Source organism: Carassius auratus, unplaced genomic scaffold (assembly GCF_003368295.1).
Source record: "Carassius auratus strain Wakin unplaced genomic scaffold, ASM336829v1 scaf_tig00035106, whole genome shotgun sequence".
In the NCBI taxonomy this organism is placed as follows: domain Eukaryota; kingdom Metazoa; phylum Chordata; class Actinopteri; order Cypriniformes; family Cyprinidae; genus Carassius; species Carassius auratus.
Window position 1 is genome coordinate 1 of NW_020526204.1, and position 25,000 is coordinate 25,000.

General features: G+C 46.5%; 42 non-coding genes across 42 annotated transcripts in view; 28 read left to right on the plus strand and 14 right to left on the minus strand.

Annotated features, from left to right (window-relative positions):
- Positions 1–995: 995 nt before the first annotated feature.
- On the minus strand, positions 996–1,067 carry trnae-cuc (transfer RNA glutamic acid (anticodon CUC)). Its single transcript has one exon. It is a non-coding gene; the product is annotated as a tRNA-Glu (tRNA).
- Positions 1,068–1,269: 202 nt separating this feature from the next.
- Positions 1,270–1,342, plus strand: trnar-acg (transfer RNA arginine (anticodon ACG)). The gene has a single exon. It is a non-coding gene; the product is annotated as a tRNA-Arg (tRNA).
- Positions 1,343–2,559: 1,217 nt separating this feature from the next.
- On the plus strand, positions 2,560–2,631 carry trnae-uuc (transfer RNA glutamic acid (anticodon UUC)). Its single transcript has one exon. It is a non-coding gene; the product is annotated as a tRNA-Glu (tRNA).
- Positions 2,632–2,755: 124 nt separating this feature from the next.
- On the plus strand, positions 2,756–2,843 carry trnay-gua (transfer RNA tyrosine (anticodon GUA)). Its single transcript is given in 2 exon segments — positions 2,756–2,792; positions 2,808–2,843. It is a non-coding gene; the product is annotated as a tRNA-Tyr (tRNA).
- A 105-nt stretch (positions 2,844–2,948) lies between these two features.
- trnae-cuc (transfer RNA glutamic acid (anticodon CUC)) lies at positions 2,949–3,020 on the minus strand. Its single transcript has one exon. It is a non-coding gene; the product is annotated as a tRNA-Glu (tRNA).
- A 186-nt stretch (positions 3,021–3,206) lies between these two features.
- Positions 3,207–3,279, plus strand: trnar-acg (transfer RNA arginine (anticodon ACG)). Its single transcript has one exon. It is a non-coding gene; the product is annotated as a tRNA-Arg (tRNA).
- A 1,217-nt stretch (positions 3,280–4,496) lies between these two features.
- trnae-uuc (transfer RNA glutamic acid (anticodon UUC)) lies at positions 4,497–4,568 on the plus strand. The gene has a single exon. It is a non-coding gene; the product is annotated as a tRNA-Glu (tRNA).
- Positions 4,569–4,691: 123 nt separating this feature from the next.
- trnay-gua (transfer RNA tyrosine (anticodon GUA)) lies at positions 4,692–4,779 on the plus strand. Its single transcript is given in 2 exon segments — positions 4,692–4,728; positions 4,744–4,779. It is a non-coding gene; the product is annotated as a tRNA-Tyr (tRNA).
- A 105-nt stretch (positions 4,780–4,884) lies between these two features.
- trnae-cuc (transfer RNA glutamic acid (anticodon CUC)) lies at positions 4,885–4,956 on the minus strand. Its single transcript has one exon. It is a non-coding gene; the product is annotated as a tRNA-Glu (tRNA).
- Positions 4,957–5,134: 178 nt separating this feature from the next.
- On the plus strand, positions 5,135–5,207 carry trnar-acg (transfer RNA arginine (anticodon ACG)). The gene has a single exon. It is a non-coding gene; the product is annotated as a tRNA-Arg (tRNA).
- Positions 5,208–6,423: 1,216 nt separating this feature from the next.
- On the plus strand, positions 6,424–6,495 carry trnae-uuc (transfer RNA glutamic acid (anticodon UUC)). Its single transcript has one exon. It is a non-coding gene; the product is annotated as a tRNA-Glu (tRNA).
- A 124-nt stretch (positions 6,496–6,619) lies between these two features.
- trnay-gua (transfer RNA tyrosine (anticodon GUA)) lies at positions 6,620–6,707 on the plus strand. The gene is given in 2 exon segments: positions 6,620–6,656; positions 6,672–6,707. It is a non-coding gene; the product is annotated as a tRNA-Tyr (tRNA).
- Positions 6,708–6,812: 105 nt separating this feature from the next.
- On the minus strand, positions 6,813–6,884 carry trnae-cuc (transfer RNA glutamic acid (anticodon CUC)). The gene has a single exon. It is a non-coding gene; the product is annotated as a tRNA-Glu (tRNA).
- Positions 6,885–7,065: 181 nt separating this feature from the next.
- Positions 7,066–7,138, plus strand: trnar-acg (transfer RNA arginine (anticodon ACG)). The gene has a single exon. It is a non-coding gene; the product is annotated as a tRNA-Arg (tRNA).
- A 1,216-nt stretch (positions 7,139–8,354) lies between these two features.
- On the plus strand, positions 8,355–8,426 carry trnae-uuc (transfer RNA glutamic acid (anticodon UUC)). The gene has a single exon. It is a non-coding gene; the product is annotated as a tRNA-Glu (tRNA).
- Positions 8,427–8,743: 317 nt separating this feature from the next.
- trnae-cuc (transfer RNA glutamic acid (anticodon CUC)) lies at positions 8,744–8,815 on the minus strand. Its single transcript has one exon. It is a non-coding gene; the product is annotated as a tRNA-Glu (tRNA).
- A 170-nt stretch (positions 8,816–8,985) lies between these two features.
- On the plus strand, positions 8,986–9,058 carry trnar-acg (transfer RNA arginine (anticodon ACG)). The gene has a single exon. It is a non-coding gene; the product is annotated as a tRNA-Arg (tRNA).
- Positions 9,059–9,862: 804 nt separating this feature from the next.
- On the plus strand, positions 9,863–9,934 carry trnae-uuc (transfer RNA glutamic acid (anticodon UUC)). Its single transcript has one exon. It is a non-coding gene; the product is annotated as a tRNA-Glu (tRNA).
- Positions 9,935–10,251: 317 nt separating this feature from the next.
- On the minus strand, positions 10,252–10,323 carry trnae-cuc (transfer RNA glutamic acid (anticodon CUC)). Its single transcript has one exon. It is a non-coding gene; the product is annotated as a tRNA-Glu (tRNA).
- A 170-nt stretch (positions 10,324–10,493) lies between these two features.
- On the plus strand, positions 10,494–10,566 carry trnar-acg (transfer RNA arginine (anticodon ACG)). The gene has a single exon. It is a non-coding gene; the product is annotated as a tRNA-Arg (tRNA).
- Positions 10,567–11,782: 1,216 nt separating this feature from the next.
- Positions 11,783–11,854, plus strand: trnae-uuc (transfer RNA glutamic acid (anticodon UUC)). Its single transcript has one exon. It is a non-coding gene; the product is annotated as a tRNA-Glu (tRNA).
- Positions 11,855–12,172: 318 nt separating this feature from the next.
- trnae-cuc (transfer RNA glutamic acid (anticodon CUC)) lies at positions 12,173–12,244 on the minus strand. Its single transcript has one exon. It is a non-coding gene; the product is annotated as a tRNA-Glu (tRNA).
- A 159-nt stretch (positions 12,245–12,403) lies between these two features.
- Positions 12,404–12,476, plus strand: trnar-acg (transfer RNA arginine (anticodon ACG)). Its single transcript has one exon. It is a non-coding gene; the product is annotated as a tRNA-Arg (tRNA).
- Positions 12,477–13,692: 1,216 nt separating this feature from the next.
- On the plus strand, positions 13,693–13,764 carry trnae-uuc (transfer RNA glutamic acid (anticodon UUC)). The gene has a single exon. It is a non-coding gene; the product is annotated as a tRNA-Glu (tRNA).
- A 317-nt stretch (positions 13,765–14,081) lies between these two features.
- trnae-cuc (transfer RNA glutamic acid (anticodon CUC)) lies at positions 14,082–14,153 on the minus strand. The gene has a single exon. It is a non-coding gene; the product is annotated as a tRNA-Glu (tRNA).
- A 162-nt stretch (positions 14,154–14,315) lies between these two features.
- Positions 14,316–14,388, plus strand: trnar-acg (transfer RNA arginine (anticodon ACG)). Its single transcript has one exon. It is a non-coding gene; the product is annotated as a tRNA-Arg (tRNA).
- Positions 14,389–15,603: 1,215 nt separating this feature from the next.
- trnae-uuc (transfer RNA glutamic acid (anticodon UUC)) lies at positions 15,604–15,675 on the plus strand. The gene has a single exon. It is a non-coding gene; the product is annotated as a tRNA-Glu (tRNA).
- A 317-nt stretch (positions 15,676–15,992) lies between these two features.
- On the minus strand, positions 15,993–16,064 carry trnae-cuc (transfer RNA glutamic acid (anticodon CUC)). The gene has a single exon. It is a non-coding gene; the product is annotated as a tRNA-Glu (tRNA).
- Positions 16,065–16,226: 162 nt separating this feature from the next.
- trnar-acg (transfer RNA arginine (anticodon ACG)) lies at positions 16,227–16,299 on the plus strand. Its single transcript has one exon. It is a non-coding gene; the product is annotated as a tRNA-Arg (tRNA).
- Positions 16,300–17,512: 1,213 nt separating this feature from the next.
- Positions 17,513–17,584, plus strand: trnae-uuc (transfer RNA glutamic acid (anticodon UUC)). The gene has a single exon. It is a non-coding gene; the product is annotated as a tRNA-Glu (tRNA).
- A 317-nt stretch (positions 17,585–17,901) lies between these two features.
- Positions 17,902–17,973, minus strand: trnae-cuc (transfer RNA glutamic acid (anticodon CUC)). The gene has a single exon. It is a non-coding gene; the product is annotated as a tRNA-Glu (tRNA).
- Positions 17,974–18,839: 866 nt separating this feature from the next.
- Positions 18,840–18,911, plus strand: trnae-uuc (transfer RNA glutamic acid (anticodon UUC)). Its single transcript has one exon. It is a non-coding gene; the product is annotated as a tRNA-Glu (tRNA).
- Positions 18,912–19,228: 317 nt separating this feature from the next.
- Positions 19,229–19,299, minus strand: trnae-cuc (transfer RNA glutamic acid (anticodon CUC)). Its single transcript has one exon. It is a non-coding gene; the product is annotated as a tRNA-Glu (tRNA).
- A 170-nt stretch (positions 19,300–19,469) lies between these two features.
- On the plus strand, positions 19,470–19,542 carry trnar-acg (transfer RNA arginine (anticodon ACG)). Its single transcript has one exon. It is a non-coding gene; the product is annotated as a tRNA-Arg (tRNA).
- A 1,216-nt stretch (positions 19,543–20,758) lies between these two features.
- On the plus strand, positions 20,759–20,830 carry trnae-uuc (transfer RNA glutamic acid (anticodon UUC)). Its single transcript has one exon. It is a non-coding gene; the product is annotated as a tRNA-Glu (tRNA).
- A 317-nt stretch (positions 20,831–21,147) lies between these two features.
- trnae-cuc (transfer RNA glutamic acid (anticodon CUC)) lies at positions 21,148–21,219 on the minus strand. Its single transcript has one exon. It is a non-coding gene; the product is annotated as a tRNA-Glu (tRNA).
- Positions 21,220–21,385: 166 nt separating this feature from the next.
- On the plus strand, positions 21,386–21,458 carry trnar-acg (transfer RNA arginine (anticodon ACG)). The gene has a single exon. It is a non-coding gene; the product is annotated as a tRNA-Arg (tRNA).
- Positions 21,459–22,674: 1,216 nt separating this feature from the next.
- Positions 22,675–22,746, plus strand: trnae-uuc (transfer RNA glutamic acid (anticodon UUC)). Its single transcript has one exon. It is a non-coding gene; the product is annotated as a tRNA-Glu (tRNA).
- Positions 22,747–23,063: 317 nt separating this feature from the next.
- On the minus strand, positions 23,064–23,135 carry trnae-cuc (transfer RNA glutamic acid (anticodon CUC)). The gene has a single exon. It is a non-coding gene; the product is annotated as a tRNA-Glu (tRNA).
- A 162-nt stretch (positions 23,136–23,297) lies between these two features.
- Positions 23,298–23,370, plus strand: trnar-acg (transfer RNA arginine (anticodon ACG)). The gene has a single exon. It is a non-coding gene; the product is annotated as a tRNA-Arg (tRNA).
- Positions 23,371–24,585: 1,215 nt separating this feature from the next.
- Positions 24,586–24,657, plus strand: trnae-uuc (transfer RNA glutamic acid (anticodon UUC)). Its single transcript has one exon. It is a non-coding gene; the product is annotated as a tRNA-Glu (tRNA).
- Positions 24,658–24,975: 318 nt separating this feature from the next.
- Positions 24,976–25,000, minus strand: part of trnae-cuc (transfer RNA glutamic acid (anticodon CUC)) — a 72-nt gene continuing 47 nt past the window's right edge. Inside the window, exon 1 of the tRNA in view lies at positions 24,976–25,000. This exon is cut by the window's right edge and continues 47 nt beyond it. This is a non-coding gene — a tRNA (tRNA-Glu).

The window sequence follows — 25,000 nt, forward strand, 5'->3', positions numbered from 1 at the left end:
AAGACCTTAATTACCAGTTCGAGGTATAAATTCAGCAATCACAGGATTCTGGCCAAAAAACTGAACCTGTGTGAGTCAACAAACATGTCCCTTGAATGCATGCAACACTATATATTTCAGTAAACCGTCCCTTCGGATGATTCTTGTATTGCCAAATTATTATCACATTGTTACAGTCACACACCAAAAGCAACAGGCCACTACAAAACCCTGCGCCCACACTGGCCACATTTATGGAAAGTGGCCCACAAGCTTGTGGCCAGTTAAAGCTGGCCAGTTCCCATATGGTCTAGCAGTTAGGATTCCTGGTTTTCTTGTACGCAGCCAGGGGTTGACTCCAGTTTTTCCTCTAGATAAAGGTTGCCGTGTGTGTTTTCAAATGGATGACACGAGTATTTTCACTTGGACAAGAGCTTAATTACCCAGTTTGAGGAATCAATTCTGCAATCACAGGAATCTGCCCAAATACACTGAACCCCGGGTTGAGTGAAAAAACAGATTCCCTGAATGCATACAACACTATATAATTCAGAAAAACCGTCCTTTTGGATAATTCTTGTTTTGCCAAATTATTATCACATTGTTACAGTCAACGAACTAAGCAACAGGCCACTACAAGGTCCTGCGCGCCCACGCTGACCACATGTATGGAAAGTGCGCCAGAAGCCCATGGCCAGTTTAAAGTGTCCAGATCCCATATGGTCTAGCGCGTTAGGATTCCTGGTTTTTTTTTTTTTGACTTTTTGGCCAGCAGTAGAGCTACAGAACCCTGATATGTCGAGGTTCTGACTAGCCCTTAGCCCTTCGATAGCTCAGCTGGTAGAGCGGAGGACTGTAGGTTGGAGTGTTGGCCATCCCTTAGGTCGCTGGTTCAACTCCGGCTCGAAGGAGGTGTTTTTTCATGTTCCCACCAATGTTTTGGCTTGGAGCTGGCTTTTCTCACAGCTGTCAGCAGAGCTTGAATTCGCAGTCCACAATTGGAAGGCAAAAGAGCTTTCCCTGACCGGGAATCGAACCCGGGCCGCGGCGGTGAGAGCGCCGAATCCTAACCACTAGACCACCAGGGATGGATGGTGGGCTGGAGGGCTCGTGGGCTGGTGGGCAGGAGGGCTGGAGGGCTCGTGGGCTGGTGGGCTGGTGGGCTGGTGGGCTGGAGGGCTGGTAGTCTGTTCTCCTGATAACAAGGTGAGAATGAGCAGACATCAATGCTTGCCACCGTCACATCGAAAACCAACAAGTCTGTAACAATCGGGGGTCTTTACTAATGGTGGGCCAGTGGCGCAATGGATAACGCGTCTGACTACGGATCAGAAGATTCTAGGTTCGACTCCTGGCTGGCTCGCTCTGTGCTTGTTTTTTCTCCGGCTTATTTTGTTGTTGTGTTTTTTTTTCTCCAAAGTCCAAAAGAAAAGGCAACTCTCTAGGCATTCTTCTATTTTTTCCAAAAAAAGGCACATTCTGCACACCCATTCCGATGTCTAGGGGAGACACGGACATGCTTTGGTATTGCCATTCATCTCACAAAATGCTGGCTGGTGGGCCAGTTGATTCTAGAATGAACAATTTCATCGCTACTCTGTAACCGCTTTACTACTTTGAAGGGTGCAATGCCATGTGGTTTTGATGTCACAGGCTTGCCATTTTGAAGCCTTATCACTAATTGCCACCTGGACATTGAGAATAATTTGTAATCTGCATTAAACTGAACGAGCGAATAATCAGCATATTAAAAATTGGTCTCACTTTCATTATTAACCTCACAACATGTCAGTTTTGTACCTTGACAGACCGACGATAGGCAGTTTTTCCTCTAGATAACGGTTGCCATGTGTGTTTTCAGATGCATGACACAAGTATTTTCACCTGGACAAGACCTTAATTACCAGTTCGAGGTATAAATTCAGCAATCACAGGATTCTGGCCAAAAAACTGAACCATGTGTGAGTCAACAAACATGTCCCTTGAATGCATGCAACACTATATATTTCAGTAAACCGTCCCTTCGGATGATTCTTGTATTGCCAAATTATTATCACATTGTTACAGTCACACACCAAAAGCAACAGGCCACTACAAAACCCTGCGCCCACACTGGCCACATTTATGGAAAGTGGCCCACAAGCTTGTGGCCAGTTAAAGCTGGCCAGTTCCCATATGGTCTAGCAGTTAGGATTCCTGGTTTTCTCGTACGCAGCCAGGGGTTGACTCCAGTTTTTCCTCTAGATAAAGGTTGCCGTGTGTGTTTTCAAATGGATGACACGAGTATTTTCACTTGGACAAGAGCTTAATTACCAGTTTGAGGAATCAATTCTGCAATCACAGGAATCTGCCCAAATACACTGAACCCCCGGGTTGAGTGAAAAAACAGATTCCCTGAATGCATACAACACTATATAATTCAGAAACCGTCCTTTTGGATAATTCTTGTTTTGCCAAATTATTATCACATTGTTACAGTCACAGAACTAAAGCAACAGGCCACTACAAGGTCCTGCGCCCACGCTGACCACATGTATGGAAAGTGCGCCAGAAGCCCATGGCCAGTTTAAAGTGTCCAAATCCCATATGGTCTAGCGGTTAGGATTCCTGGTTTTCACCCAGGCGGCCCGGGTTCAACTCCCGGTATGGGAATGCATGCTCCTTTTTGCTTCCCTCCTCAAAAATCCAGCAAATCTTCCTGCACCAGAAGTGACTTTTTGGCCAGCAGTAGAGCTACAGAACCCTGATATGTCGAGGTTCTGACTAGCCCTTAGCCCCTTCGATAGCTCAGCTGGTAGAGCGGAGGACTGTAGGTTGGAGTGTTGGCCATCCTTAGGTCGCTGGTTCAACTCCGGCTCGAAGGAGGTGTTTTTTTCATGTTCCCACCAATGTTTTGGCTTGGAGCTGGCTTTCTCACAGCTGTCAGCAGAGCTTGAATTCGCAGTCCACAATTGGAAGGCAAAAGAGCTTTCCCTGACCGGGAATCGAACCCGGGCCGCGGCGGTGAGAGCGCCGAATCCTAACCACTAGACCACCAGGGAGGGATGGTGGGCTGGAGGGCTCGTGGGCTGCTGGGCTGGTGGGCTGGTGGGCTGGAGGGCTGGAGGGCTGGAGGGCTGGTAGTCTGTTCTCCTGATAACAAGGTGAGAATGAGCAGACATCAATGCTTGCCACCGTCACATCGAAAACCAACAAGTCTGTAACAATCGGGGGTCTTTACTTTTGGTGGGCCAGTGGCGCAATGGATAACGCATCTGACTACGGATCAGAAGATTCTAGGTTCGACTCCTGGCTGGCTCGCTCTGTGCTTGTTTTTCTCCGGCTTATTTTGTTGTTGTGTTTTTTTTCTCCAAAGTCCAAAAGAAAAGGCAACTCTCTAGGCATTCTTCTATTTTTTCCAAAAAAAGGCACATTCTGCACACCCATTCCGATGTCTAGGGGAGACACGGACATGCTTTGGTATTGCCATTCGTCTCACAAAATGCAGGCTGGTGGGCCAGTTGATTCTAGAATGAACAATTTCATCGCTACTCTGTAACCGCTTTACTACTTTGAAGGGTGCAATGCCATGTGGTTTTGATGTCACAGGCTTGCCATTTTGAAGCCTTATCACTAATTGCCACCTGGACATTGAGAATAATTTGTAATCTGCATTAAACTGAACGAGCGAATAATCAGCATTATTAAAAATTGGTCTCACTTTCATTATTAACCTCACAACATGTCAGTTTTGTACCTTGACAGACCGACGATAGGCAGTTTTTCCTCTAGATAACGGTTGCCATGTGTGTTTTCAGATGCATGACACAAGTATTTTCACCTGGACAAGACCTTAATTACCAGTTCGAGGTATAAATTCAGCAATCACAGGATTCTGGCCAAAAAACTGAACCATGTGTGAGTCAACAAACATGTCCCTTGAATGCATGCAACACTATATATTTCAGTAAACCGTCCCTTCGGATGATTCTTGTATTGCCAAATTATTATCACATTGTTACAGTCACACACCAAAAGCAACAGGCCACTACAAAACCCTGCGCCCACACTGGCCACATTTATGGAAAGTGGCCCACAAGCTTGTGGCCAGTTAAAGCTGGCCAGTTCCCATATGGTCTAGCAGTTAGGATTCCTGGTTTTCTCGTACGCAGCCAGGGGTTGACTCCAGTTTTTCCTCTAGATAAAGGTTGCCGTGTGTGTTTTCAAATGGATGACACGAGTATTTTCACTTGGACAAGAGCTTAATTACCAGTTTGAGGAATCAATTCTGCAATCACAGGAATCTGCCCAAATACACTGAACCCCCGGGTTGAGTGAAAAAACAGATTCCCTGAATGCATACAACACTATATAATTCAGAAAACCGTCCTTTTGGATAATTCTTGTTTTGCCAAATTATTATCACATTGTTACAGTCACAGAACTAAAGCAACAGGCCACTACAAGGTCCTGCGCCCACGCTGACCACATGTATGGAAAGTGCGCCAGAAGCCCATGGCCAGTTTAAAGTGTCCAAATCCCATATGGTCTAGCGGTTAGGATTCCTGGTTTTCACCCAGGCGGCCCGGGTTCAACTCCCGGTATGGGAATGCATGCTCCTTTTTGCTTCCCTCCTCAAAATCCAGCAAATCTTCCTGCACCAGAAGTGACTTTTTGGCCAGCAGTAGAGCTACAGAACCCTGATATGTCGAGGTTCTGACTAGCCCTTAGCCCCTTCGATAGCTCAGCTGGTAGAGCGGAGGACTGTAGGTTGGAGTGTTGGCCATCCTTAGGTCGCTGGTTCAACTCCGGCTCGAAGGAGGTGTTTTTTTCATGTTCCCACCAATGTTTTGGCTTGGAGCTGGCTTTCTCACAGCTGTCAGCAGAGCTTGAATTCGCAGTCCACAATTGGAAGGCAAAAGAGCTTTCCCTGACCGGGAATCGAACCCGGGCCGCGGCGGTGAGAGCGCCGAATCCTAACCACTAGACCACCAGGGAGGATGGTGGGCTGGAGGGCTCGTGGGCTGGTGGGGCTGGAGGGCTGGTGGGCTGGTGGGCTGGAGGGCTGGTAGTCTGTTCTCCTGATAACAAGGTGAGAATGAGCAGACATCAATGCTTGCCACCGTCACATCGAAAACCAACAAGTCTGTAACAATCGGGGGTCTTTACTAATGGTGGGCCAGTGGCGCAATGGATAACGCGTCTGACTACGGATCAGAAGATTCTAGGTTCGACTCCTGGCTGGCTCGCTCTGTGCTTGTTTTTCTCCGGCTTATTTTGTTGTTGTGTTTTTTTTCTCCAAAGTCCAAAAGAAAAGGCAACTCTCTAGGCATTCTTCTATTTTTTCCAAAAAAAGGCACATTCTGCACACCCATTCCGATGTCTAGGGGAGACACGGACATGCTTTGGTATTGCCATTCATCTCACAAAATGCTGGCTGGTGGGCCAGTTGATTCTAGAATGAACAATTTCATCGCTACTCTGTAACCGCTTTACTACTTTGAAGGGTGCAATGCCATGTGGTTTTGATGTCACAGGCTTGCCATTTTGAAGCCTTATCACTAATTGCCACCTGGACATTGAGAATAATTTGTAATCTGCATTAAACTGAACGAGCGAATAATCAGCATATTAAAAATTGGTCTCACTTTCATTATTAACCTCACAACATGTCAGTTTTGTACCTTGACAGACCGACGATAGGCAGTTTTTCCTCTAGATAACGGTTGCCATGTGTGTTTTCAGATGCATGACACAAGTATTTTCACCTGGACAAGACCTTAATTACCAGTTCGAGGTATAAATTCAGCAATCACAGGATTCTGGCCAAAAAACTGAACCATGTGTGAGTCAACAAACATGTCCCTTGAATGCATGCAACACTATATATTTCAGTAAACCGTCCCTTCGGATGATTCTTGTATTGCCAAATTATTATCACATTGTTACAGTCACACACCAAAAGCAACAGGCCACTACAAAACCCTGCGCCCACACTGGCCACATTTATGGAAAGTGGCCCACAAGCTTGTGGCCAGTTAAAGCTGGCCAGTTCCCATATGGTCTAGCAGTTAGGATTCCTGGTTTTCTCGTACGCAGCCAGGGGTTGACTCCAGTTTTTCCTCTAGATAAAGGTTGCCGTGTGTGTTTTCAAATGGATGACACGAGTATTTTCACTTGGACAAGAGCTTAATTACCAGTTTGAGGAATCAATTCTGCAATCACAGGAATCTGCCCAAATACACTGAACCCCCGGGTTGAGTGAAAAAACAGATTCCCTGAATGCATACAACACTATATAATTCAGAAAACCGTCCTTTTGGATAATTCTTGTTTTGCCAAATTATTATCACATTGTTACAGTCACAGAACTAAAGCAACAGGCCACTACAAGGTCCTGCGCCCACGCTGACCACATGTATGGAAAGTGCGCCAGAAGCCCATGGCCAGTTTAAAGTGTCCAAATCCCATATGGTCTAGCGGTTAGGATTCCTGGTTTTCACCCAGGCGGCCCGGGTTCAACTCCCGGTATGGGAATGCATGCTCCTTTTTGCTTCCCTCCTCAAAAATCCAGCAAATCTTCCTGCACCAGAAGTGACTTTTTGGCCAGCAGTAGAGCTACAGAACCCTGATATGTCGAGGTTCTGACTAGCCCTTAGCCCCTTCGATAGCTCAGCTGGTAGAGCGGAGGACTGTAGGTTGGAGTGTTGGCCATCCTTAGGTCGCTGGTTCAACTCCGGCTCGAAGGAGGTGTTTTTTTCATGTTCCCACCAATGTTTTGGCTTGGAGCTGGCTTTCTCACAGCTGTCAGCAGAGCTTGAATTCGCAGTCCACAATTGGAAGGCAAAAGAGCTTTCCCTGACCGGGAATCGAACCCGGGCCGCGGCGGTGAGAGCGCCGAATCCTAACCACTAGACCACCAGGGAGGGATGGTGGGCTGGAGGGCTCGTGGGCTGCTGGGCTGGGGCTGGGGCTGGAGGGCTGGAGGCTGGAGGGCTGGTAGTCTGTTCTCCTGATAACAAGGTGAGAATGAGCAGACATCAATGCTTGCCACCGTCACATCGAAAACCAACAAGTCTGTAACAATCGGGGGTCTTTACTTTTGGTGGGCCAGTGGCGCAATGGATAACGCGTCTGACTACGGATCAGAAGATTCTAGGTTCGACTCCTGGCTGGCTCGCTCTGTGCTTGTTTTTCTCCGGCTTATTTTGTTGTTGTGTTTTTTTTCTCCAAAGTCCAAAAGAAAAGGCAACTCTCTAGGCATTCTTCTATTTTTTCCAAAAAAAGGCACATTCTGCACACCCATTCCGATGTCTAGGGGAGACACGGACATGCTTTGGTATTGCCATTCGTCTCACAAAATGCAGGCTGGTGGGCCAGTTGATTCTAGAATGAACAATTTCATCGCTACTCTGTAACCGCTTTACTACTTTGAAGGGTGCAATGCCATGTGGTTTTGATGTCACAGGCTTGCCATTTTGAAGCCTTATCACTAATTGCCACCTGGACATTGAGAATAATTTGTAATCTGCATTAAACTGAACGAGCGAATAATCAGCATATTAAAAATTGGTCTCACTTTCATTATTAACCTCACAACATGTCAGTTTTGTACCTTGACAGACCGACGATAGGCAGTTTTTCCTCTAGATAACGGTTGCCATGTGTGTTTTCAGATGCATGACACAAGTATTTTCACCTGGACAAGACCTTAATTACCAGTTCGAGGTATAAATTCAGCAATCACAGGATTCTGGCCAAAAAACTGAACCATGTGTGAGTCAACAAACATGTCCCTTGAATGCATGCAACACTATATATTTCAGTAAACCGTCCCTTCGGATGATTCTTGTATTGCCAAATTATTATCACATTGTTACAGTCACACACCAAAAGCAACAGGCCACTACAAAACCCTGCGCCCACACTGGCCACATTTATGGAAAGTGGCCCACAAGCTTGTGGCCAGTTAAAGCTGGCCAGTTCCCATATGGTCTAGCAGTTAGGATTCCTGGTTTTCTTGTACGCAGCCAGGGGTTGACTCCAGTTTTTCCTCTAGATAAAGGTTGCCGTGTGTGTTTTCAAATGGATGACACGAGTATTTTCACTTGGACAAGAGCTTAATTACCAGTTTGAGGAATCAATTCTGCAATCACAGGAATCTGCCCAAATACACTGAACCCCCGGGTTGAGTGAAAAAACAGATTCCCTGAATGCATACAACACTATATAATTCAGAAAACCGTCCTTTTGCATAATTCTTGTTTTGCCAAATTATTATCACATTGTTACAGTCACAGAACTAAAGCAACAGGCCACTACAAGGTCCTTCGCCCACGCTGACCACATGTATGGAAAGTGCGCCAGAAGCCCATGGCCAGTTTAAAGTGTCCAAATCCCATATGGTCTAGCGGTTAGGATTCCTGGTTTTCACCCAGGCGGCCCGGGTTCAACTCCCGGTATGGGAATGCATGCTCCTTTTTGCTTCCCTCCTCAAAAATCCAGCAAATCTTCCTGCACCAGAAGTGACTTTTTGGCCAGCAGTAGAGCTACAGAACCCTGATATGTCTAGGTTCTGACTATCCCTTAGCCCCTTCGATAGCTCAGCTGGTAGAGCGGAGGACTGTAGGTTGGAGTGTTGGCCATCCTTAGGTCGCTGGTTCAACTCCGGCTCGAATGAGGTGTTTTTTTCATGTTCCCAACAATGTTTTGGCTTGGAGCTGGCTTTCTCACAGCTGTCAGCAGAGCTTGAATTCGCAGTCCACAATTGGAAGGCAAAAGAGCTTTCCCTGACCGGGAATCGAACCCGGGCCGCGGCGGTGAGAGCGCCGAATCCTAACCACTAGACCACCAGGGAGGGATGGTGGGCTGGAGGGCTCGTGGGCTGCTGGGCTGGTGGGCTGGAGGGCTGGAGGGCTGGTAGTCTGTTCTCCTGATAACAAGGTGAGAATGAGCAGACATCAATGCTTGCCACCGTCACATCGAAAACCAACAAGTCTGTAACAATCGGGGGTATTTACTTTTGGTGGGCCAGTGGCGCAATGGATAACGCGTCTGACTACGGATCAGAAGATTCTAGGTTCGACTCCTGGCTGGCTCGCTCTGTGCTTGTTTTTCTCCGGCTTATTTTGTTGTTGTGTTTTTTATCTCCAAAGTCCAAAACAAAAGGCAACTCTCTAGGCATTCTTCTATTTTTTCCAAAAAAAGGCACATTCTGCACACCCATTCCGATGTCTAGGGGAGACACGGACATGCTTTGGTATTGCCATTCGTCTCACAAAATGCAGGCTGGTGGGCCAGTTGATTCTAGAATGAACAATTTCATTGCTACTCTGTAACCGCTTTACTACTTTGAAGGGTGCAATGCCATGTGGTTTTGATGTCACAGGCTTGCCATTTTGAAGCCTTATCACTAATTGCCACCTGGACATTGAGAATAATTTGTAATCTGCATTAAACTGAACGAGCGAATAATCAGCATATTAAAAATTGGTCTCACTTTCATTATTAACCTCACAACATGTCAGTTTTGTACCTTGACAGACCGACGATAGGCAGTTTTTCCTCTAGATAACGGTTGCCATGTGTGTTTTCAGATGCATGACACAAGTATTTTCCCCTGGACAAGACCTTAATTACCAGTTCGAGGTATAAATTCAGCAATCACAGGATTCTGGCCAAAAAACTGAACCATGTGTGAGTCAACAAACATGTCCCTTGAATGCATGCAACACTATATATTTCAGTAAACCGTCCCTTCGGATGATTCTTGTATTGCCAAATTATTATCACATTGTTACAGTCACACACCAAAAGCAACAGGCCACTACAAGGTCCTGCGCCCACGCTGACCACATGTATGGAAAGTGCGCCAGAAGCCCATGGCCAGTTTAAAGTGTCCAGATCCCATATGGTCTAGCGGTTAGGATTCCTGGTTTTCACCCAGGCGGCCCGGGTTCAACTCCCGGTATGGGAATGCATGCTCCTTTTTGCTTCCCTCCTCAAAAATCCAGCAAATCTTCCTGCACCAGAAGTGACTTTTTGGCCAGCAGTAGAGCTACAGAACCCTGATATGTCTAGGTTCTGACTAGCCCTTAGCCCCTTCGATAGCTCAGCTGGTAGAGCGGAGGACTGTAGGTTGGAGTGTTGGCCATCCTTAGGTCGCTGGTTCAACTCCGGCTCGAATGAGGTGTTTTTTTCATGTTCCCAACAATGTTTTGGCTTGGAGCTGGCTTTCTCACAGCTGTCAGCAGAGCTTGAATTCGCAGTCCACAATTGGAAGGCAAAAGAGCTTTCCCTGACCGGGAATCGAACCCGGGCCGCGGCGGTGAGAGCGCCGAATCCTAACCACTAGACCACCAGGGAGGGATGGTGGGCTGGAGGGCTCGTGGGCTGCTGGGCTGGTGGGCTGGAGGGCTGGAGGGCTGGTAGTCTGTTCTCCTGATAACAAGGTGAGAATGAGCAGACATCAATGCTTGCCACCGTCACATCGAAAACCAACAAGTCTGTAACAATCGGGGGTCTTTACTTTTGGTGGGCCAGTGGCGCAATGGATAACGCGTCTGACTACGGATCAGAAGATTCTAGGTTCGACTCCTGGCTGGCTCGCTCTGTGCTTGTTTTTCTCCGGCTTATTTTGTTGTTGTGTTTTTTATCTCCAAAGTCCAAAACAAAAGGCAACTCTCTAGGCATTCTTCTATTTTTTCCAAAAAAAGGCACATTCTGCACACCCATTCCGATGTCTAGGGGAGACACGGACATGCTTTGGTATTGCCATTCGTCTCACAAAATGCAGGCTGGTGGGCCAGTTGATTCTAGAATGAACAATTTCATTGCTACTCTGTAACCGCTTTACTACTTTGAAGGGTGCAATGCCATGTGGTTTTGATGTCACAGGCTTGCCATTTTGAAGCCTTATCACTAATTGCCACCTGGACATTGAGAATAATTTGTAATCTGCATTAAACTGAACGAGCGAATAATCAGCATATTAAAAATTGGTCTCACTTTCATTATTAACCTCACAACATGTCAGTTTTGTACCTTGACAGACCGACGATAGGCAGTTTTTCCTCTAGATAACGGTTGCCATGTGTGTTTTCAGATGCATGACACAAGTATTTTCACCTGGACAAGACCTTAATTACCAGTTCGAGGTATAAATTCAGCAATCACAGGATTCTGGCCAAAAAACTGAACCTTGTGTGAGTCAACAAACATGTCCCTTGAATGCATGCAACACTATATATTTCAGTAAACCGTCCCTTCGGATGATTATTGTATTGCCAAATTATTATCACATTGTTACAGTCACACACCAAAAGCAACAGGCCACTACAAAACCCTGCGCCCACACTGGCCACATTTATGGAAAGTGGCCCACAAGCTTGTGGCCAGTTAAAGCTGGCCAGTTCCCATATGGTCTAGCAGTTAGGATTCCTGGTTTTCTCGTACGCAGCCAGGGGTTGACTCCAGTTTTTCCTCTAGATAAAGGTTGCCGTGTGTGTTTTCAAATGGATGACACGAGTATTTTCACTTGGACAAGAGCTTAATTACCAGTTTGAGGAATCAATTCTGCAATCACAGGAATCTGCCCAAATACACTGAACCCCCGGGTTGAGTGAAAAAACAGATTCCCTGAATGCATACAACACTATATATTTCAGTAAACCGTCCTTTCGGATGATTCTTGTATTGCCAAATTATTATCACATTGTTACAGTCACACACCAAAAGCAACAGGCCACTACAAGGTCCTGCGCCCACGCTGACCACATGTATGGAAAGTGCGCCAGAAGCCCATGGCCAGTTTAAAGTGTCCAGATCCCATATGGTCTAGCGGTTAGGATTCCTGGTTTTCACCCAGGCGGCCCGGGTTCAACTCCCGGTATGGGAATGCATGCTCCTTTTTGCTTCCCTCCTCAAAAATCCAGCAAATCTTCCTGCACCAGAAGTGACTTTTTGGCCAGCAGTAGAGCTACAGAACCCTGATATGTCTAGGTTCTGACTAGCCCTTAGCCCCTTCGATAGCTCAGCTGGTAGAGCGGAGGACTGTAGGTTGGAGTGTTGGCCATCCTTAGGTCGCTGGTTCAACTCCGGCTCGAATGAGGTGTTTTTTTTCATGTTCCCAACAATGTTTTGGCTTGGAGCTGGCTTTCTCACAGCTGTCAGCAGAGCTTGAATTCGCAGTCCACAATTGGAAGGCAAAAGAGCTTTCCCTGACCGGGAATCGAACCCGGGCCGCGGCGGTGAGAGCGCCGAATCCTAACCACTAGACCACCAGGGAGGGATGGTGGGCTGGAGGGCTCGTGGGCTGCTGGGCTGCTGGGCTGGAGGGCTGGTAGTCTGTTCTCCTGATAACAAGGTGAGAATGAGCAGACATCAATGCTTGCCACCGTCACATCGAAACCAAGTCTGTAACAATCGGGGGTCTTTACTAATTGGTGGGCCAGTGGCGCAATGGATAACGCGTCTGACTACGGATCAGAAGATTCTAGGTTCGACTCCTGGCTGGCTCGCTCTGTGCTTGTTTTTCTCCGGCTTATTTTGTTGTTGTGTTTTTTATCTCCAAAGTCCAAAACAAAAGGCAACTCTCTAGGCATTCTTCTATTTTTTCCAAAAAAAGGCACATTCTGCACACCCATTCCGATGTCTAGCGGAGACACGGACATGCTTTGGTATTGCCATTCGTCTCACAAAATGCAGGCTGGTGGGCCAGTTGATTCTAGAATGAACAATTTCATTGCTACTCTGTAACCGCTTTACTACTTTGAAGGGTGCAATGCCATGTGGTTTTGATGTCACAGGCTTGCCATTTTGAAGCCTTATCACTAATTGCCACCTGGACATTGAGAATAATTTGTAATCTGCATTAAACTGAACGAGCGAATAATCAGCATATTAAAAATTGGTCTCACTTTCATTATTAACCTCACAACATGTCAGTTTTGTACCTTGACAGACCGACGATAGGCAGTTTTTCCTCTAGATAACGGTTGCCATGTGTGTTTTCAGATGCATGACACAAGTATTTTCACCTGGACAAGACCTTAATTACCAGTTCGAGGTATAAATTCAGCAATCACAGGATTCTGGCCAAAAAACTGAACCTTGTGTGAGTCAACAAACATGTCCCTTGAATGCATGCAACACTATATATTTCAGTAAACCGTCCCTTCGGATGATTATTGTATTGCCAAATTATTATCACATTGTTACAGTCACACACCAAAAGCAACAGGCCACTACAAAACCCTGCGCCCACACTGGCCACATTTATGGAAAGTGGCCCACAAGCTTGTGGCCAGTTAAAGCTGGCCAGTTCCCATATGGTCTAGCAGTTAGGATTCCTGGTTTTCTCGTACGCAGCCAGGGGTTGACTCCAGTTTTTCCTCTAGATAAAGGTTGCCGTGTGTGTTTTCAAATGGATGACACGAGTATTTTCACTTGGACAAGAGCTTAATTACCAGTTTGAGGAATCAATTCTGCAATCACAGGAATCTGCCCAAATACACTGAACCCCCGGGTTGAGTGAAAAAACAGATTCCCTGAATGCATACAACACTATATAATTCAGAAAATCGTCCTTTTGGATAATTCTTGTTTTGCCAAATTATTATCACATTGTTACAGTCACAGAACTAAAGCAACAGGCCACTACAAGGTCCTGCGCCCACGCTGACCACATGTATGGAAAGTGCGCCAGAAGCCCATGGCCAGTTTAAAGTGTCCAGATCCCATATGGTCTAGCGGTTAGGATTCCTGGTTTTCACCCAGGCGGCCCGGGTTCAACTCCCGGTATGGGAATGCATGCTCCTTTTTGCTTCCCTCCTCAAAAATCCAGCAAATCTTCCTGCACCAGAAGTGACTTTTTGGCCAGCAGTAGAGCTACAGAACCCTGATATGTCTAGGTTCTGACTAGCCCTTAGCCCCTTCGATAGCTCAGCTGGTAGAGCGGAGGACTGTAGGTTGGAGTGTTGGCCATCCTTAGGTCGCTGGTTCAACTCCGGCTCGAATGAGGTGTTTTTTTCATGTTCCCACCAATGTTTTGGCTTGGAGCTGGCTTTCTCACAGCTGTCAGCAGAGCTTGAATTCGCAGTCCACAATTGGAAGACAAAAGAGCTTTCCCTGACCGGGAATCGAACCCGGGCCGCGGCGGTGAGAGCGCCGAATCCTAACCACTAGACCACCAGGGAGGGATGGTGGGCTGGAGGGCTCGTGGGCTGCTGGGCTGGTGGGCTGGAGGGCTGGTAGTCTGTTCTCCTGATAACAAGGTGAGAATGAGCAGACATCAATGCTTGCCACCGTCACATCGAAAACCAACAAGTCTGTAACAATCGGGGGTCTTTACTAATGGTGGGCCAGTGGCGCAATGGATAACGCGTCTGACTACGGATCAGAAGATTCTAGGTTCGACTCCTGGCTGGCTCGCTCTGTGCTTGTTTTTCTCCGGCTTATTTTGTTGTTGTGTTTTTTTCTCCAAAGTCCAAAAGAAAAGGCAACTCTCTAGGCATTCTTCTATTTTTTCCAAAAAAAGGCACATTCTGCACACCCATTCCGATGTCTAGGGGAGACACGGACATGCTTTGGTATTGCCATTCATCTCACAAAATGCTGGCTGGTGGGCCAGTTGATTCTAGAATGAACAATTTCATCGCTACTCTGTAACCGCTTTACTACTTTGAAGGGTGCAATGCCATGTGGTTTTGATGTCACAGGCTTGCCATTTTGAAGCCTTATCACTAATTGCCACCTGGACATTGAGAATAATTTGTAATCTGCATTAAACTGAACGAGCGAATAATCAGCATATTAAAAATTGGTCTCACTTTCATTATTAACCTCACAACATGTCAGTTTTGTACCTTGACAGACCGACGATAGGCAGTTTTTCCTCTAGATAACGGTTGCCATGTGTGTTTTCAGATGCATGACACAAGTATTTTCACCTGGACAAGACCTTAATTACCAGTTCGAGGTATAAATTCAGCAATCACAGGATTCTGGCCAAAAAACTGAACCTTGTGTGAGTCAACAAACATGTCCCTTGAATGCATGCAACACTATATATTTCAGTAAACCGTCCCTTCGGATGATTATTGTATTGCCAAATTATTATCACATTGTTACAGTCACACACCAAAAGCAACAGGCCACTACAAAACCCTGCGCCCACACTGGCCACATTTATGGAAAGTGGCCCACAAGCTTGTGGCCAGTTAAAGCTGGCCAGTTCCCATATGGTCTAGCAGTTAGGATTCCTGGTTTTCTCGTACGCAGCCAGGGGTTGACTCCAGTTTTTCCTCTAGATAAAGGTTGCCGTGTGTGTTTTCAAATGGATGACACGAGTATTTTCACTTGGACAAGAGCTTAATTACCAGTTTGAGGAATCAATTCTGCAATCACAGGAATCTGCCCAAATACACTGAACCCCCGGGTTGAGTGAAAAAACAGATTCCCTGAATGCATACAACACTATATAATTCAGAAAACCGTCCTTTTGGATAATTCTTGTTTTGCCAAATTATTATCACATTGTTACAGTCACAGAACTAAAGCAACAGGCCACTACAAGGTCCTGCGCCCACGCTGACCACATGTATGGAAAGTGCGCAAGAAGCCCATGGCCAGTTTAAAGTGTCCAGATCCCATATGGTCTAGCGGTTAGGATTCCTGGTTTTCACCCAGGCGGCCCAGGTTCAACTCCCGGTATGGGAATGCATGCTCCTTTTTGCTTCCCTCCTCAAAAATCCAGCAAATCTTCCTGCACCAGAAGTGACTTTTTGGCCAGCAGTAGAGCTACAGAACCCTGATATGTCTAGGTTCTGACTAGCCCTTAGCCCCTTCGATAGCTCAGCTGGTAGAGCGGAGGACTGTAGGTTGGAGTGTTGGCCATCCTTAGGTCGCTGGTTCAACTCCGGCTCGAATGAGGTGTTTTTTTCATGTTCCCACCAATGTTTTGGCTTGGAGCTGGCTTTCTCACAGCTGTCAGCAGAGCTTGAATTCGCAGTCCACAATTGGAAGACAAAAGCGCTTTCCCTGACCGGGAATCGAACCCGGGCCGCGGCGGTGAGAGCGCCGAATCCTAACCACTAGACCACCAGGGAGGGATGGTGGGCTGGAGGGCTCGTGGGCTGCTGGGCTGGTGGGCTGGAGGGCTGGTAGTCTGTTCTCCTGATAACAAGGTGAGAATGAGCAGACATCAATGCTTGCCACCGTCACATCGAAAACCAACAAGTCTGTAACAATCGGGGGTCTTTACTAATGGTGGGCCAGTGGCGCAATGGATAACGCGTCTGACTACGGATCAGAAGATTCTAGGTTCGACTCCTGGCTGGCTCGCTCTGTGCTTGTTTTTCTCCGGCTTATTTTGTTGTTGTGTTTTTTTTCTCCAAAGTCCAAAAGAAAAGGCAACTCTCTAGGCATTCTTCTATTTTTTCCAAAAAAAGGCACATTCTGCACACCCATTCCGATGTCTAGGGGAGACACGGACATGCTTTGGTATTGCCATTCATCTCACAAAATGCTGGCTGGTGGGCCAGTTGATTCTAGAATGAACAATTTCATCGCTACTCTGTAACCGCTTTACTACTTTGAAGGGTGCAATGCCATGTGGTTTTGATGTCACAGGCTTGCCATTTGAAGCCTTATCACTAATTGCCACCTGGACATTGAGAATAATTTGTAATCTGCATTAAACTGAACGAGCGAATAATCAGCATATTAAAAATTGGTCTCACTTTCATTATTAACCTCACAACATGTCAGTTTTGTACCTTGACAGACCGACGATAGGCAGTTTTTCCTCTAGATAACGGTTGCCATGTGTTTTCAGATGCATGACACAAGTATTTTCACCTGGACAAGACCTTAATTACCAGTTCGAGGTATAAATTCAGCAATCACAGGATTCTGGCCAAAAAACTGAACCATGTGTGAGTCAACAAACATGTCCCTTGAATGCATGCAACACTATATATTTCAGTAAACCGTCCCTTCGGATGATTATTGTATTGCCAAATTATTATCACATTGTTACAGTCACACACCAAAAGCAACAGGCCACTTCAAAACCCTGCGCCCACACTGGCCACATTTATGGAAAGTGGCCCACAAGCTTGTGGCCAGTTAAAGCTGGCCAGTTCCCATATGGTCTAGCAGTTAGGATTCCTGGTTTTCTCGTACGCAGCCAGGGGTTGACTCCAGTTTTTCCTCTAGATAAAGGTTGCCGTGTGTGTTTTCAAATGGATGACACGAGTATTTTCACTTGGACAAGAGCTTAATTACCAGTTTGAGGAATCAATTCTGCAATCACAGGAATCTGCCCAAATACACTGAACCCCCGGGTTGAGTGAAAAAACAGATTCCCTGAATGCATACAACACTATATATTTCAGTAAACCGTCCCTTCGGATGATTCTTGTATTGCCAAATTATTATCACATTGTTACAGTCACACACCAAAAGCAACAGGCCACTACAAGGTCCTGCGCCCACGCTGACCACATGTATGGAAAGTGCGCCAGAAGCCCATGGCCAGTTTAAAGTGTCCAGATCCCATATGGTCTAGCGGTTAGGATTCCTGGTTTTCACCCAGGCGGCCCGGGTTCAACTCCCGGTATGGGAATGCATGCTCCTTTTTGCTTCCCTCCTCAAAAATCCAGCAAATCTTCCTGCACCAGAAGTGACTTTTTGGCCAGCAGTAGAGCTACAGAACCCTGATATGTCTAGGTTCTGACTAGCCCTTAGCCCCTTCGATAGCTCAGCTGGTAGAGCGGAGGACTGTAGGTTGGAGTGTTGGCCATCCTTAGGTCGCTGGTTCAACTCCGGCTCGAATGAGGTGTTTTTTTCATGTTCCCAACAATGTTTTGGCTTGGAGCTGGCTTTCTCACAGCTGTCAGCAGAGCTTGAATTCGCAGTCCACAATTGGAAGGCAAAAGAGCTTTCCCTGACCGGGAATCGAACCCGGGCCGCGGCGGTGAGAGCGCCGAATCCTAACCACTAGACCACCAGGGAGGGATGGTGGGCTGGAGGGCTCGTGGGCTGCTGGGCTGGTGGGCTGCTGGGCTGGTGGCTGGAGGGCTGGTAGTCTGTTCTCCTGGCTTATTTTGTTGTTGTGTTTTTTTTCTCCAAAGTCCAAAAGAAAAGGCAACTCTCTAGGCATTCTTCTATTTTTTCCAAAAAAAGGCACATTCTGCACACCCATTCCGATGTCTAGGGGAGACACGGACATGCTTTGGTATTGCCATTCATCTCACAAAATGCTGGCTGGTGGGCCAGTTGATTCTAGAATGAACAATTTCATCGCTACTCTGTAACCGCTTTACTACTTTGAAGGGTGCAATGCCATGTGGTTTTGATGTCACAGGCTTGCCATTTTGAAGCCTTATCACTAATTGCCACCTGGACATTGAGAATAATTTGTAATCTGCATTAAACTGAACGAGCGAATAATCAGCATATTAAAAATTGGTCTCACTTTCATTATTAACCTCACAACATGTCAGTTTTGTACCTTGACAGACCGACGATAGGCAGTTTTTCCTCTAGATAACGGTTGCCATGTGTTTTCAGATGCATGACACAAGTATTTTCACCTGGACAAGACCTTAATTACCAGTTCGAGGTATAAATTCAGCAATCACAGGATTCTGGCCAAAAAACTGAACCATGTGTGAGTCAACAAACATGTCCCTTGAATGCATGCAACACTATATATTTCAGTAAACCGTCCCTTCGGATGATTCTTGTATTGCCAAATTATTATCACATTGTTACAGTCACACACCAAAAGCAACAGGCCACTACAAGGTCCTGCGCCCACGCTGACCACATGTATGGAAAGTGCGCCAGAAGCCCATGGCCAGTTTAAAGTGTCCAGATCCCATATGGTCTAGCGGTTAGGATTCCTGGTTTTCACCCAGGCGGCCCGGGTTCAACTCCCGGTATGGGAATGCATGCTCCTTTTTGCTTCCCTCCTCAAAAATCCAGCAAATCTTCCTGCACCAGAAGTGACTTTTTGGCCAGCAGTAGAGCTACAGAACCCTGATATGTCTAGGTTCTGACTAGCCCTTAGCCCCTTCGATAGCTCAGCTGGTAGAGCGGAGGACTGTAGGTTGGAGTGTTGGCCATCCTTAGGTCGCTGGTTCAACTCCGGCTCGAATGAGGTGTTTTTTTCATGTTCCCAACAATGTTTTGGCTTGGAGCTGGCTTTCTCACAGCTGTCAGCAGAGCTTGAATTCACAGTCCACAATTGGAAGGCAAAAGAGCTTTCCCTGACCGGGAATCGAACCCGGGCCGCGCGGTGAGAGCGCCGAATCCTAACCACTAGACCACCAGGGAGGGATGGTGGGCTGGAGGGCTCGTGGGCTGCTGGGCTGGTGGGCTGGAGGGCTGGAGGGCTGGTAGTCTGTTCTCCTGATAACAAGGTGAGAATGAGCAGACATCAATGCTTGCCACCGTCACATCGAAAACCAACAAGTCTGTAACAATCGGGGGTCTTTACTTTTGGTGGGCCAGTGGCGCAATGGATAACGCGTCTGACTACGGATCAGAAGATTCTAGGTTCGACTCCTGGCTGGCTCGCTCTGTGCTTGTTTTTCTCCGGCTTATTTTGTTGTTGTGTTTTTTATCTCCAAAGTCCAAAACAAAAGGCAACTCTCTAGGCATTCTTCTATTTTTTCCAAAAAAAGGCACATTCTGCACACCCATTCCGATGTCTAGGGGAGACACGGACATGCTTTGGTATTGCCATTCGTCTCACAAAATGCAGGCTGGTGGGCCAGTTGATTCTAGAATGAACAATTTCATTGCTACTCTGTAACCGCTTTACTACTTTGAAGGGTGCAATGCCATGTGGTTTTGATGTCACAGGCTTGCCATTTTGAAGCCTTATCACTAATTGCCACCTGGACATTGAGAATAATTTGTAATCTGCATTAAACTGAACGAGCGAATAATCAGCATATTAAAAATTGGTCTCACTTTCATTATTAACCTCACAACATGTCAGTTTTGTACCTTGACAGACCGACGATAGGCAGTTTTTCCTCTAGATAACGGTTGCCATGTGTGTTTTCAGATGCATGACACAAGTATTTTCACCTGGACAAGACCTTAATTACCAGTTCGAGGTATAAATTCAGCAATCACAGGATTCTGGCCAAAAAACTGAACCTTGTGTGAGTCAACAAACATGTCCCTTGAATGCATGCAACACTATATATTTCAGTAAACCGTCCCTTCGGATGATTATTGTATTGCCAAATTATTATCACATTGTTACAGTCACACACCAAAAGCAACAGGCCACTACAAAACCCTGCGCCCACACTGGCCACATTTATGGAAAGTGGCCCACAAGCTTGTGGCCAGTTAAAGCTGGCCAGTTCCCATATGGTCTAGCAGTTAGGATTCCTGGTTTTCTCGTACGCAGCCAGGGGTTGACTCCAGTTTTTCCTCTAGATAAAGGTTGCCGTGTGTGTTTTCAAATGGATGACACGAGTATTTTCACTTGGACAAGAGCTTAATTACCAGTTTGAGGAATCAATTCTGCAATCACAGGAATCTGCCCAAATACACTGAACCCCCGGGTTGAGTGAAAAAACAGATTCCCTGAATGCATACAACACTATATAATTCAGAAAACCGTCCTTTTGGATAATTCTTGTTTTGCCAAATTATTATCACATTGTTACAGTCACAGAACTAAAGCAACAGGCCACTACAAGGTCCTGCGCCCACGCTGACCACATGTATGGAAAGTGCGCCAGAAGCCCATGGCCAGTTTAAAGTGTCCAGATCCCATATGGTCTAGCGGTTAGGATTCCTGGTTTTCACCCAGGCGGCCCGGGTTCAACTCCCGGTATGGGAATGCATGCTCCTTTTTGCTTCCCTCCTCAAAAATCCAGCAAATCTTCCTGCACCAGAAGTGACTTTTTGGCCAGCAGTAGAGCTACAGAACCCTGATATGTCGAGGTTCTGACTAGCCCTTAGCCCCTTCGATAGCTCAGCTGGTAGAGCGGAGGACTGTAGGTTGGAGTGTTGGCCATCCTTAGGTCGCTGGTTCAACTCCGGCTCGAATGAGGTGTTTTTTTCATGTTCCCACCAATGTTTTGGCTTGGAGCTGGCTTTCTCACAGCTGTCAGCAGAGCTTGAATTCGCAGTCCACAATTGGAAGGCAAAAGAGCTTTCCCTGACCGGGAATCGAACCCGGGCCGCGGCGGTGAGAGCGCCGAATCCTAACCACTAGACCACCAGGGAGGGATGGTGGGCTGGAGGGCTCGTGGGCTGCTGGGCTGGTGGCTGGTGGGCTGGAGGGCTGGTAGTCTGTTCTCCTGATAACAAGGTGAGAATGAGCAGACATCAATGCTTGCCACCGTCACATCGAAACCAAAGTCTGTAACAATCGGGGGTCTTTACTTTTGGTGGGCCAGTGGCGCAATGGATAACGCGTCTGACTACGGATCAGAAGATTCTAGGTTCGACTCCTGGCTGGCTCGCTCTGTGCTTGTTTTTCTCCGGCTTATTTTGTTGTTGTGTTTTTTATCTCCAAAGTCCAAAACAAAAGGCAACTCTCTAGGCATTCTTCTATTTTTTCCAAAAAAAGGCACATTCTGCACACCCATTCCGATGTCTAGGGGAGACACGGACATGCTTTGGTATTGCCATTCGTCTCACAAAATGCAGGCTGGTGGGCCAGTTGATTCTAGAATGAACAATTTCATCGCTACTCTGTAACCGCTTTACTACTTTGAAGGGTGCAATGCCATGTGGTTTTGATGTCACAGGCTTGCCATTTTGAAGCCTTATCACTAATTGCCACCTGGACATTGAGAATAATTTGTAATCTGCATTAAACTGAACGAGCGAATAATCAGCATATTAAAAATTGGTCTCACTTTCATTATTAACCTCACAACATGTCAGTTTTGTACCTTGACAGACCGACGATAGGCAGTTTTTCCTCTAGATAACGGTTGCCATGTGTGTTTTCAGATGCATGACACAAGTATTTTCACCTGGACAAGACCTTAATTACCAGTTCGAGGTATAAATTCAGCAATCACAGGATTCTGGCCAAAAAACTGAACCATGTGTGAGTCAACAAACATGTCCCTTGAATGCATGCAACACTATATATTTCAGTAAACCGTCCCTTCGGATGATTCTTGTATTGCCAAATTATTATCACATTGTTACAGTCACACACCAAAAGCAACAGGCCACTACAAAACCCTGCGCCCACACTGGCCACATTTATGGAAAGTGGCCCACAAGCTTGTGGCCAGTTAAAGCTGGCCAGTTCCCATATGGTCTAGCAGTTAGGATTCCTGGTTTTCTCGTACGCAGCCAGGGGTTGACTCCAGTTTTTCCTCTAGATAAAGGTTGCCGTGTGTGTTTTCAAATGGATGACACGAGTATTTTCACTTGGACAAGAGCTTAATTACCAGTTTGAGGAATCAATTCTGCAATCACAGGAATCTGCCCAAATACACTGAACCCCCGGGTTGAGTGAAAAAACAGATTCCCTGAATGCATACAACACTATATAATTCAGAAAACCGTCCTTTTGGATAATTCTTGTTTTGCCAAATTATTATCACATTGTTACAGTCACAGAACTAAAGCAACAGGCCACTACAAGGTCCTGCGCCCACGCTGACCACATGTATGGAAAGTGCGCCAGAAGCCCATGGCCAGTTTAAAGTGTCCAGATCCCATATGGTCTAGCGGTTAGGATTCCTGGTTTTCACCCAGGCGGCCCGGGTTCAACTCCCGGTATGGGAATGCATGCTCCTTTTTGCTTCCCTCCTCAAAAATCCAGCAAATCTTCCTGCACCAGAAGTGACTTTTTGGCCAGCAGTAGAGCTACAGAACCCTGATATGTCGAGGTTCTGACTAGCCCTTAGCCCCTTCGATAGCTCAGCTGGTAGAGCGGAGGACTGTAGGTTGGAGTGTTGGCCATCCTTAGGTCGCTGGTTCAACTCCGGCTCGAATGAGGTGTTTTTTTCATGTTCCCACCAATGTTTTGGCTTGGAGCTGGCTTTCTCACAGCTGTCAGCAGAGCTTGAATTCGCAGTCCACAATTGGAAGACAAAAGAGCTTTCCCTGACCGGGAATCGAACCCGGGCCGCGGCGGTGAGAGCGCCGAATCCTAACCACTAGACCACCAGGGAGGGATGGTGGGCTGGAGGGCTCGTGGGCTGCTGGGCTGGTGGGCTGGAGGGCTGGTAGTCTGTTCTCCTGATAACAAGGTGAGAATGAGCAGACATCAATGCTTGCCACCGTCACATCGAAAACCAACAAGTCTGTAACAATCGGGGGTCTTTACTAATGGTGGGCCAGTGGCGCAATGGATAACGCGTCTGACTACGGATCAGAAGATTCTAGGTTCGACTCCTGGCTGGCTCGCTCTGTGCTTGTTTTTCTCCGGCTTATTTTGTTGTTGTGTTTTTTTTCTCCAAAGTCCAAAAGAAAAGGCAACTCTCTAGGCATTCTTCTATTTTTTCCAAAAAAAGGCACATTCTGCACACCCATTCCGATGTCTAGGGGAGACACGGACATGCTTTGGTATTGCCATTCATCTCACAAAATGCTGGCTGGTGGGCCAGTTGATTCTAGAATGAACAATTTCATCGCTACTCTGTAACCGCTTTACTACTTTGAAGGGTGCAATGCCATGTGGTTTTGATGTCACAGGCTTGCCATTTTGAAGCCTTATCACTAATTGCCACCTGGACATTGAGAATAATTTGTAATCTGCATTAAACTGAACGAGCGAATAATCAGCATATTAAAAATTGGTCTCACTTTCATTATTAACCTCACAACATGTCAGTTTTGTACCTTGACAGACCGACGATAGGCAGTTTTTCCTCTAGATAACGGTTGCCATGTGTGTTTTCAGATGCATGACACAAGTATTTTCACCTGGACAAGACCTTAATTACCAGTTCGAGGTATAAATTCAGCAATCACAGGATTCTGGCCAAAAAACTGAACCATGTGTGAGTCAACAAACATGTCCCTTGAATGCATGCAACACTATATATTTCAGTAAACCGTCCCTTCGGATGATTATTGTATTGCCAAATTATTATCACATTGTTACAGTCACACACCAAAAGCAACAGGCCACTACAAAACCCTGCGCCCACACTGGCCACATTTATGGAAAGTGGCCCACAAGCTTGTGGCCAGTTAAAGCTGGCCAGTTCCCATATGGTCTAGCAGTTAGGATTCCTGGTTTTCTCGTACGCAGCCAGGGGTTGACTCCAGTTTTTCCTCTAGATAAAGGTTGCCGTGTGTGTTTTCAAATGGATGACACGAGTATTTTCACTTGGACAAGAGCTTAATTACCAGTTTGAGGAATCAATTCTGCAATCACAGGAATCTGCCCAAATACACTGAACCCCCGGGTTGAGTGAAAAAACAGATTCCCTGAATGCATACAACACTATATAATTCAGAAAACCGTCCTTTGGATAATTCTTGTTTTGCCAAATTATTATCACATTGTTACAGTCACAGAACTAAAGCAACAGGCCACTACAAGGTCCTGCGCCCACGCTGACCACATGTATGGAAAGTGCGCCAGAAGCCCATGGCCAGTTTAAAGTGTCCAGATCCCATATGGTCTAGCGGTTAGGATTCCTGGTTTTCACCCAGGCGGCCCGGGTTCAACTCCCGGTATGGGAATGCATGCTCCTTTTTGCTTCCCTCCTCAAAAATCCAGCAAATCTTCCTGCACCAGAAGTGACTTTTTGGCCAGCAGTAGAGCTACAGAACCCTGATATGTCTAGGTTCTGACTAGCCCTTAGCCCCTTCGATAGCTCAGCTGGTAGAGCGGAGGACTGTAGGTTGGAGTGTTGGCCATCCTTAGGTCGCTGGTTCAACTCCGGCTCGAATGAGGTGTTTTTTTCATGTTCCCACCAATGTTTTGGCTTGGAGCTGGCTTTCTCACAGCTGTCAGCAGAGCTTGAATTCGCAGTCCACAATTGGAAGGACAAAAGAGCTTTCCCTGACCGGGAATCGAACCCGG